Here is a 10,712-nt window from a genome sequence, read left to right on the forward strand (position 1 = left end):
TTGTCAGTGACTCAAATTGCAATACGTAAATGGATCAAATCAACACGTTGTCCACCTTAAACTTACACAGTGTTGTATGTCAGTTATATCTCAATTTTTTAAAAAAGATCCTTTTATTTCTACTCTACATCAAGGCCCTCAGGTGCCCCCACTTAGCCATTGACTGCATGTTAACAGCTCAGTTCCTCACTATCTTTCTGCAGGGCATCGGTACAATTATACAATTCTTAATAATATTAATAGTCAGCCCTATTTTTTGTAGGCATTGTCCCCTCAGGTTCCACCCCTGATTTTTTCAAATGCCTGCACCGTTAACACCCACCACAGCATTTCCCTCCACCGTGATATTCCCCAGGTCACAACTGGTGAGATCTTTAGTAATGGAGCCCTGAGTGTGCCAGGATCTATCCATGCCACCTGCCAGCCAGGACTGTATCCTCTTCCCGTGCTGGTGGTGGGCAAGACAGTTCCAACGCCCTGTTTTCTCAGATCGCTCCTGGTTCCACTCGTGTTCCTCTGGGTCCTCTGAGAAGCAGAAAACAAGATGGGATTAAACATGCGAGAATTCGTTAAGAGCAACACGTCAGTGATGGGAAATAGGGAGGGAGCCGGCAAAGGCTGTGAGAGTCATTGGACCACAAGTGAAGGAGAGGAGGTTGGGTGGAAGCATCCTAGACCTCTGTGCAGTCTAAGGAAACTTCAGCAAAGCCTCCAGGGTCTCCAGCCATCAGGGGAGTCCCATGTTTCCCAGGAATAGGCCTGCTTTAGTGTCCCTGTCGCACTTGGTCATTGACTAGGAATAATGTGTGGGAGGTGAGGTCTTGGTGCAAACCCTACCATGGATTTTCAGGGAGAGCTGTTGAGGCCTTGGTCAGTCGTGTTCCTGGGTGTGGAGGTCTGAGAGGTGCATTTTCACGGCTCCACACCATCTTCATGTCTATCTGTACTTACTTCCCACAGTGTCATTCTGGAACTTAACATCTTTCCTGGGTTAGATTCCTTGTTTCTTAGATTCTGGCTTTTTTTGTTTTATTACCTAGTTTTGGCAGAGTATTTCCTCCTATAATTTCCTGAGAAAAGGGGAATGACAGGCATTTTTAAAAAGACCTTGCAGAAATTCCTTGGTGGTCCAGTGGTTAGGATTCAGCCCTCTCACTGCCAGGAGCCCGGGTTCAATCCCTGGTCGGGGAACTAAAATACCATAAGCCATGTGGCCTGGCCAAAAAAAAAAAAAAAAAAAAACCTTGTGTATCTTAAATATTTTTATTCTATCCTTTATTAAACCCTTAATAGTTTGGCTGGGTGTAGAACTCTAGTTTGGAATTATATTTCTTCAGAATTTTGAAGGCATCAATTGTTTTTTAGCCTCCAGTGCTACCGTTTAGAAGTCCAGAGCCATCCTGATTCTTGAATCTTTATAGGCAACCTGTATTTTCTCTATGAAAGCTTGTAGCATCTTTTCTTTGCTTCCGGTGTTCTGAAACGTTAAGGTGATGTGTGGTCATTTTGGGTGTGGGTGACTTTTTTTTTTTTAAATTGATGTATATTTGATTGTGTTAGTTTCTGGTGTACAACACATTGATTCAGTTATACGTATATGTATGTGTGTATATATTCTTTTTCAGATTCTTTTCCATTCTAGGTAATTATGAAATATTGAATATAGTTCCCTGTGCTGTACAATAGGTCCTTGTTGTTTATTTGTTTTATATAGTGTGTATCTGTTAATTCCAAACTCTTAATTTATCTGCCCCTCTTCTTTGGTAACCGTAAGTTCGTTTTCTGTGTCTGTGAGTCTGCTTCTGTTTTGTAAATAAGTTCATTTGTCATATTTTAGATTCCACATATAAGTGATATCATACGATATTTTTCTCTTAGTACAATATGATAATCTGTAGGTCCATTGATGTTGCTGCGAATAGCATTATTTCATTCTTTATGGCTGAGTAGTATTCCTGTGTGTGTGTGTGTGTGTGTGTGTGTGTGTGTGTGTGTGTAACACACACCATCTTTTTTTTCATCCATTTAGCTGGGTATTTGGTGGGCTCTTTCAATCTGGGGATCCATGTTCTCAATTTCTTGGAAAATTACATTATTTCTTTGATCATTTTAGTCTCTTTTGTTTTCTTTCTAAAATTCCTATTATTATTCCTTCTTGATTTTTTTCTCTCCTATTTTCTTTGTCTCTCTGTCCTACTCTTCGGGGGTCGTCAATTTCATCTTCCTATTTTTATTTGTTCATTTGACAAATACGTATCAAACACCTATTTAAAGTGCTGGAGATACAGCAGTGAATACGATACTGCCCTTGCTGTTTTTAGTTTCTAGTTTTCATGTGTATTTCTAGTCATATTGTGCTTTGGTCAGAGAAAACAATCAGTTGTTTCCACTTTTCAGAATATGAGACTTTGTGAGGGTGAAATTTATGGTCAGTTTCCACCGATATTCCATGAGAAACTAAAAAGGTTATGTTTTCTATGACAGTAAATAGAGATTAATAAGATTGATCTACTAATATTGATACTTTGATTCAGATTCATTCATGGATTCTCATGTTTATTGCAGCACCTACTATATTTGAGATACCGTGCAAGCCATTGCGGGAGATAGTGGGTGAGCAAAAACAGGATTCCTTTTCTGAGAGTCCTTTATAGGCTAGTGGTGGTGGTGGTGGTGGGGCAAACATTAATCAAGTAATAGCCTAAATGGGATAAGTACTATGCAGGAAAGGAACAGAGTTCTCTGAGAGCATAAGAAATAGCGGCATCTGAGCTAGGCCGGTGGGCCACGGAAGGCTGCCCTGACAAGGTGACAGTTGAGCTGAGATCTGAAGGATGAGTTGGCCTTAGTGAGACAAAGAGCCCCAGAGGTGAGCAGTCCAGGTCTAGGAGATGGCTTGGGCAGATAAATGCCCTGTGGTGGGAGAGAAACATGGTCTTTAATGAATGGAAGGACGTCTGGAGGACAGAGTGACGGAGCTTGGTGTGAGAGGAGCTGGAGAGGCAGGGAGTGCCGTGGTTGGCATGGCCCTGAGGGTCACGTAACGGATTTCTGCCGTATCCTGAGACCAACAGGAAGCCCTTGGCTCATGGACCCAGAGGAGTGGTACGAGAATGTTTCCATTTTGAAAAGATCACTCTGGCTGTGATGTGCAGAGCAGGTGATGGGAGGTGGAAGGGAAGGTTTGTCAGGGTGAGTTAGGAGGCTCCTGTCATAGTCTAGGGGCAGGATGCTAGTATCTTGGATCAGGGTGGAGACAGAGGTGATGGAGAGAAATGGACAGAGTCCAAGGGCATTCAGGAGGTTAAATGGACAGGAGTCAGCGATCGATTGACTGGTCATGAGGGTACAGGGTCTTGTCCAGCTGCATGGATGGTGGTGTCATTTGTGCAGAAGAGGGACACCATTGTCGGAGGTGGTGCTGGGGAGAGCACAAGACCTGGCTTAGGCATCATGACCTTTTTTCTTTCTACACCCATTCTCCTCCCCCCTTCCCCTGCCGACTTGTGTTGTCCAGGACTGAGACATTATTGCAATTCTTCAACCACATTAAAAAAAAATTATTTATTTAAATTTATTTATTTTTGGCTGCGTTGGGTCTTCATTGCTGCGCGCGGGCTTTCTCTAGTTGCGGCGAGCGGGGGCTACTCTTTGTTACATTGAGTGGGCTTCTCATTGTGGTGGCTTCTCTTGTGGAGCCCGGGCTCTAGGCGCGCGGGCTTCAGTGGTTGTGGCTCGTGGGCTCAGTAGTTGTGGTGCACGGGCTTAGTTGCTCCGCGGCATGTGGGATCTTCCCAGACCAGGGCTCAAACCCGTGTCCCCTGCATTGGCAGGTGGAACCACTGTGCCACCAGGGAAGTCCCTTCAACCACATTTTAATGTCTATCAATTTCTTGTCTTGCATTTCTCTTACAGTTTGATATGTTTGACAGTAAAGTTTCATAACAATGTCAGATTTTAAGATTTCTATTTTTAATTATTGTAGTAATAACTGAAAACGTTATCATTAAAGATTTGAAATTATGGACGGTCCATATTTATGACCCCCAGCCCCATTCCCCTCTGAAAGTAATGCTGGTTCACAGCTTGAGCTGAATAATGAAATATTGTGTGGATTATGGTCCTCACCTTAAGGAAACGTTTGTTGTGCTTCATACTTCTTAACAAAATTCAGCATTGCTGGATATGACTATCACGTCCTTGTTTTCTTTTCTTGTGTATTTATTTGCTTGGTGTATTTTGCTCAAACTTTTACTTTGGAACTGAGTCACAAATGGTTGGATTTATCTTTTTAGTCAAATATGAACTTTTGCTTCTAATAAATGACTTTATCCCACCTACATTAGTACCAGATTCTTGATCTTAACTTTCCCTTTTTTCATATTTCCCCTTTATTAAGGCTTCCATATTGCTTTCTTTGCTCTTCATCTTTTGCCATAATGTCTTCCCCTGGGTAATTTGGAAAATTAAGGCATTTTTAGTTTTTCTCGTTGCTGTCTTTATTTTTATTTATTTATTTTTTTGCGGTACGTGGGCCTCCCACTGTTGTGGCCTCTCCCGTTGCGGAGCACAGGCTCCGGACGCACAGGCTCAGTGGCCATGGCTTACGGGCCTAGCCGCTCCGCAGCATGTGGGATCTTCCTGGACCAGGAGATGAACCCGTGTCCCCTGCATCGGCAGGCAGACTCTCAACCACTGCGCCACCAGGGAAGCTCTTTTTAAAATATTTATTTATTTATTTATTTAGGCTGCGCCGGGTCTTAGTTGCTGCCTGTGGGCTCTAGTTCCCCGACCAGGGATCGAACCCGGGCCCCTTGCATTTAGGAGCATGGAGTCTTACCCACTGGACCACCAGGCAAGTCCCTAGTCTGTAGTTTTCTTATTTTGCAGTGTTTTTCTGGTTTTGGTATCAGGGGAAATGCTTCCCCAATAGAGGAAGCATTTCCTTCTCTTCAATTTTCTGGAAGAATTTGTGTAGAATTGGTAATATTTCTTTCTTAAATATTTGTTAGAATTCACCATTGAAGATATCTGGGCCTGGAGTTTCCTTTGTGGGAAGGTTTTTAACTATAAATTCAATTTAATAGATGTAGGGCTATTAAGGTTATCTATTACCTCTTCATTGAGCTTTGGTAGTTTTTTTTTTTTTTTTGCGGTACGCAGGCCTCTCACTGCTGTGGCCTCTCCCGTTGCAGAGCACAGGCTCCAGACGCGCAGGCTCCGCGGCATGTGGGATCTTCCTGGACCGGGGCACGAACCCGTGTCCCCTGCATCGGCAGGCGGACTCTCAACCACTGTGCCACTGGGGAAGCCCGAGCTTTGGTAGTTTTTATCTTTCAAGAAATTCAGCCATTTCAGGATGGGGCCAGAGGAGGAGGATGAGGAGGGAAAAAAAAAAAAAAAAAGAAATTTGTCCATTTCAATTAAATGCTTGAATTTATTGCCATAAGGTTATCCATAACATTCTATTAATATCCTTTTAATGTCTACAGGATCTCTGGGGAGGGATGTTCCCATTCTCATTCTTGATGTTGGTAATTTGTGTCTCCCCACTGCCCCATCCATTTGGTTAAATTTTTTATGAATTTTATTGAACTTCTCGAAGAATCAGCTTTTGGTTTAACTGATTTCTCTGTTATTTTTCTGTATATGATTTGATTTTTGTGCCTTTATTATTTCCTCTGTGCTTACTTTGGTCTTCATATTCTATTTTCTTAAGATGGAAGCTTAGGTAATTTGAGATTTTTCTTCATTTAAATATGAGCATTTAAAGTATAAATTCTTGGGAATTCCCTGGCAGTCCAATGGTTAGGACTTGGAACATTCACTGCTGCGGCCCGGGTTCAATTCCTGGTCAGGGAAGTAAGACTCGCCCAAGCTGCGTGGCGTGGCGAAAAAAAAAAAATCTATATATATAGATATATATACATCTACACACACACAAATTCTAAGCATTGCTTTTGCAGTATCCCACAAGTTTGACATGTCATGTTTCCATTTCTTTCCAAAGTGTTTTTTCTAACTTTTCCTGTGATCTGCACCGCCCCCCCCCCCGCTTTGATCCATGGGTTATTTAGAAGTGCATTATTCAGCTTTCAAATATTTGAGGATTTTCTAGATTTTTATTATTACTTTTGTTGTGGTGGAGGACATATTTTGTATTGTTTCAGTCCTTTCTCTTTATTATCTTACAGCTCAGAATATGGTCTCTCTTGGTAAATGTTCTTTGTGCACTTGGAAGGAATATGTATTCTGTTATCGTTGGGTGGAGTCTTCTATAAATGTTAATTAGGTTAAGGAGTTTGTGTTAAATTTTCTATGTCCTTCCTCATTTTCTATTTACTTGGTCTATAAATTACTGAGGGAGGGATATAGAAACCTCAACTATACTTGTGGATTAGACTATTTTTCCTCTTATTTCTGTCAGTTTTTGCTTCATGTGTTTTGAAGTTCTACGATTAGCTGCATACACATTTAGGATTATTATGTACTTCAGATAAATTAACCACTTTATTATTATGGAATGATCTGCTTTAATAATGTTCCTTGTTCTGAAATCTATTTTGATATTAATGTAGCCACTCCGTCTTTCTAATGGTTGGTGTTAGCATTATATATTTTTTCCATGCTTTTTTTTTTTTTTTTTGCGGTACGCAGGCCTCTCACTGTTGTGGTTTCTCCCGTTGCGGAGCACAGGCTCCGGACGCGCAGGCTCAGCAGCCATGGCTCACGGGCCCAGCCGCTCCGCGGCATGTGGTATCTTCCCAGACCGGGGCACGAACCGGTCTCCCCTGCATCGGCAGGTGGACTCTCAACCACCACCAGGGAAGCCCCTTTCCATCCTTTTAATCTATGTGTCTTTATACTTAAAGTTGGTTTCTCAAAGGTAGTGTATAATTGGACCTTGCTTTCAAAATCCCATGAGAATTTCTGCCTTTTAATTGGGGTGTTTATACCATTTACATATAATGCGAATATTTATATGTTTGGTTTTATATCTAGCATCTTGCAATTTGTTTTCTATTCGCCTCATCTCTTCTGTTTCCTTTTTTTCTTTCCTTCCTTCTTTTGGATTATTTTTATGATTCCATTTTATCTCTTCATTGGCTTATTTTCTTATTTTATTGGTTACTCTAGGATTTACAGTATATCTCTTTAACTTAACCAGTTTATTTTCAAATAATATTGTACCACTTCATACGTAATACAAGAATGTTAAAACAGTATATTTGCGTTTCCTCTCTTCCAACCTTTGTGTGATACTGTCATACACTTTACTTCTATATATTATGAACCTCACATCTTACTACTTTTGCTTGAAGCGTCAATTATCTATCTATCTTCCATAAAAATAACTGTATTTCTACTTCAGTAGTTAGGACAAAGGGAAATAAAACAAGTTAATTGTGGAAGATGATAAGGGGAGCATTTCAAGATCTTTAAAGGCTAATTTCTCTAGCACTCTCGTTTAATATTATACTTTATAAGGTCAGTGTGACCTACTGGCATTGGGAAGAAATGCTCATCCCCAAAGACTTACATTATAATCGGACAGAAGCTCCTGTGAATGTTCAAACTCATGATGATATTCCTCAGCCTGCATGTTACCCATTTGCCTGAGGTTCAAGATTAGCTAGCACCACAGGGAGCTGTCCTTCTCATGAATCTCAGCAGTCCAGAGAGATCTGGTTTAGTGTTCATAGGTGATTGTATTGTGTATTCCCTTCAAGGTCCATCCATCTTGTCACAGATGGCAGAATGCCATTCTTTTCTTATAGCCGAGTAGTATTCCATTGTGTGTGTGTGTCGCATTTTTAAATTCATTCACCCATCGATGGACACAGGTTGTTACAGGCAGATTAACTCAGGAACAGCCAGATGGAAGAGATGCATAGGGCGAGGTATGGGGGAAGGGTACGCATTTTATGCAATAGTTGTTACAGGTATTTCATCTTTATACACTATATAATACATACAATGTATACCATACAATGTTAAAATTTTTGCTCAGCTATATGTATTAAAGAAATTAAAAGCCTTTTATATTTAATCCACGTATTTACCATTGTCAGTTTTATTAGTTATCTATTGCTGTATAACAAATAACCCCGTACCTTAGTGACTGAACACAGTAAACATTTATCTTCCAGTTTCTGTGAGTCAGGGATTCAGAATCGGCTTAGTTGGGTGATCCTGGCTTGTGGTTTCTTGTGAGATTACAGTCAGAATATTGGCCAGGGCTGCAGTCATTTGAAGGCTTGACTCAGGTTGGAGGATCTGCTTCCAGAATTTCACATCACAGCGCATTGATATTGGCCGTTGGCAAGAGACCTACCTCAGTTTCTTACATGTGGACCTCTTCATGCAGCTGCTTGAGTGTCCTCATGACATGGCACCTGACTTCCCCCATTGTGAGTGATCCAGGAGAGTAAGATGGAAGTGGCCTTTTTTTGGGTAAGTTCAGATGTAATTCTCATACCATAAAATTCACCCTTTTAAAAGTATACAGTTCAGTAGTTTTTTTAGGTATACTCACAAAGTTGTGGGATATTTCATATGATTGAAATGTTTCCCTATATAATGCTCCATTTCTATCTTGTTGCTTTCAGTATTTTCAATTTTTAGTTCCTAGCAGTTTGATTATGAAGTCCCTGGGTAGGGGTTTCTTTACACTTATTCTACTCGTGGTTTGCTGTGATTCTTGAACTTTCCCCTAATTTGGAAATATTCAGCCATTTGTTTTTTCAAAAAAAATTTTTCTGCCCTAATTCTCCCTCTCCTCTCATTCTGGGACTGCAGTTATGTGTATGTTAGACTGATGCTGTCCCACAGATCAACAAGACTGATTATATTTCTATCTTTTATCTTTTTTTGCCACATTCAAACTTTTTTAAAATTAATTTTTATTGGAATATAGTTGATTTACAATGTTGTATTAGTTTTTGCTCTACAGCAAAATGAATCAGTTATACATATATCCACTCTTTTTTAGATTCTTTTCCCATACAGGCCATCACAGAGTATTGAGTAGAGTTCCCTGTGCTATACAGTCGGTTCTTACTAGTTATCTATTTTATATATAGTAGTGTGTATATGTCAATCCTAATCTCCCAATTTATCCCTCTCCCCCCTTTCCCCCTTGGTGACCGTAAGTTTGTTCTCTACATCTGTGACTCTACAAAACAGAAATTAATAGGTTCATTTGTACCATTTAGATTCTACATGTAAGTGGTATCACATTTGTCTTCCTGTCTTCACTCAGTATGACAACCTCTAGGTCTATCCAGGTCACTGCAAATAGCTTATTTCATTCTTTTTTATGGCTGAGTAATATTCCATTGTATATATGTATCATATCTTCTTTATCCATTCCTCCATCGATAGACATTTAGGTTGCTTCCATGTCCTGGCTATTGTAAATAGTGTCGCAATGAACACTGAGGTACATGTATCTTTTTGAATTATGGTTTTCTCCAGATATATGCCCAGGAGTGGGATTGCTGGCTCATATGGTAGCGCTATTTTTAGTTTTTTTTTTTTAAGGAAACTCCATAGTGGCTGCACCAATTTATATTCCCACCAACAGTGTGGGAGGGTTCCCTTTTCCACACCCTCTCCAGCATTTATTGTTTGTAGATTCTTTAATGATGGCCATTCTGACTGGTGTGAGGTGTGATACCTTGCTGTAGTTTTGATTTGCATTTCTCTAATAATTGGTGATGTTGAGCATCTTTTCATGTGCCTCTTGGCCATCTGTATGTCGTCTTTGGAGAAATGTCTATTTAGATCTTCCACCCATTTTTTGATTGGTTTTTTTTTTTTTTTGATACTGAGCTGCATGAGCTGTTTGTATATTTTGGAGATTAATCCCTTGTCGTTGCTTTGTTTGCAAATATTTTCTCCCATTCTGTGGGTTGTCTTTTCCTTTTGTTTATCACTTCCTTTGCTGCACAAAAGCTTTTAAGTTTCATTAGGTCCCATTTGTTTATTCTGTCTTCCTCATTTTGGATGCCTGTTTGCTGTCTGTAACTATGGACCACCCCAGGTTGAATCTGTTTATCCTCATTCATTTACTATAACTGTTTTCACACTAGAATGGCAGAGACGGGTATTTGTAATGGATCTTTGACCTTTAAAGCCCAAAGTATTTACTATTGATCCTTCACAGAAAAGGTTTACTAATCCTTGCTCTTTTTAATTAATTAATTAATTTATGGCTGTGTTGGGTCTTTGTTTCTGTGCGAGGGCTTTCTCTAGTTGTGGCAAGCGGGGGCCACTCTTCATCGCGGTGCGCAGGCCTCTCACTATCGCGGCCTCTCTTGTTGCAGAGCACAGGCTCCAGACGCGCAGGCTCAGTAATTGTGGCTCACGGGCCCAGTTGCTCTGCAGTGTGTGGGATCTTCCCAGACCAGGGCACGAACCCACGTCCCCTGCATTGGCAGGCAGACTCCCAACCACTGTGCCACCAGGGAAGCCCCCTTGCTCTTTTTCAAGCTTAATGATTCTTTAACCTGTCATCTTCAATGTGCTGTTAATCCCATCTATTAAATTTACTTCAGGTATTGTATTTTTCAGTTCTACACTTTTTATTTGGTTTTGTTACTGTTTCCCTGTTCACAATTCCTATTTGTGCATTTATAATTCTCAGGCATGTTTATAATAGTTGATTTATTATTTTAAAAAATTTTAATTTTTATGGGGGTATAGTTGAT

Source organism: Tursiops truncatus, chromosome 13, assembly GCF_011762595.2.
Source record: "Tursiops truncatus isolate mTurTru1 chromosome 13, mTurTru1.mat.Y, whole genome shotgun sequence".
NCBI classification, from domain to species: domain Eukaryota; kingdom Metazoa; phylum Chordata; class Mammalia; order Artiodactyla; family Delphinidae; genus Tursiops; species Tursiops truncatus.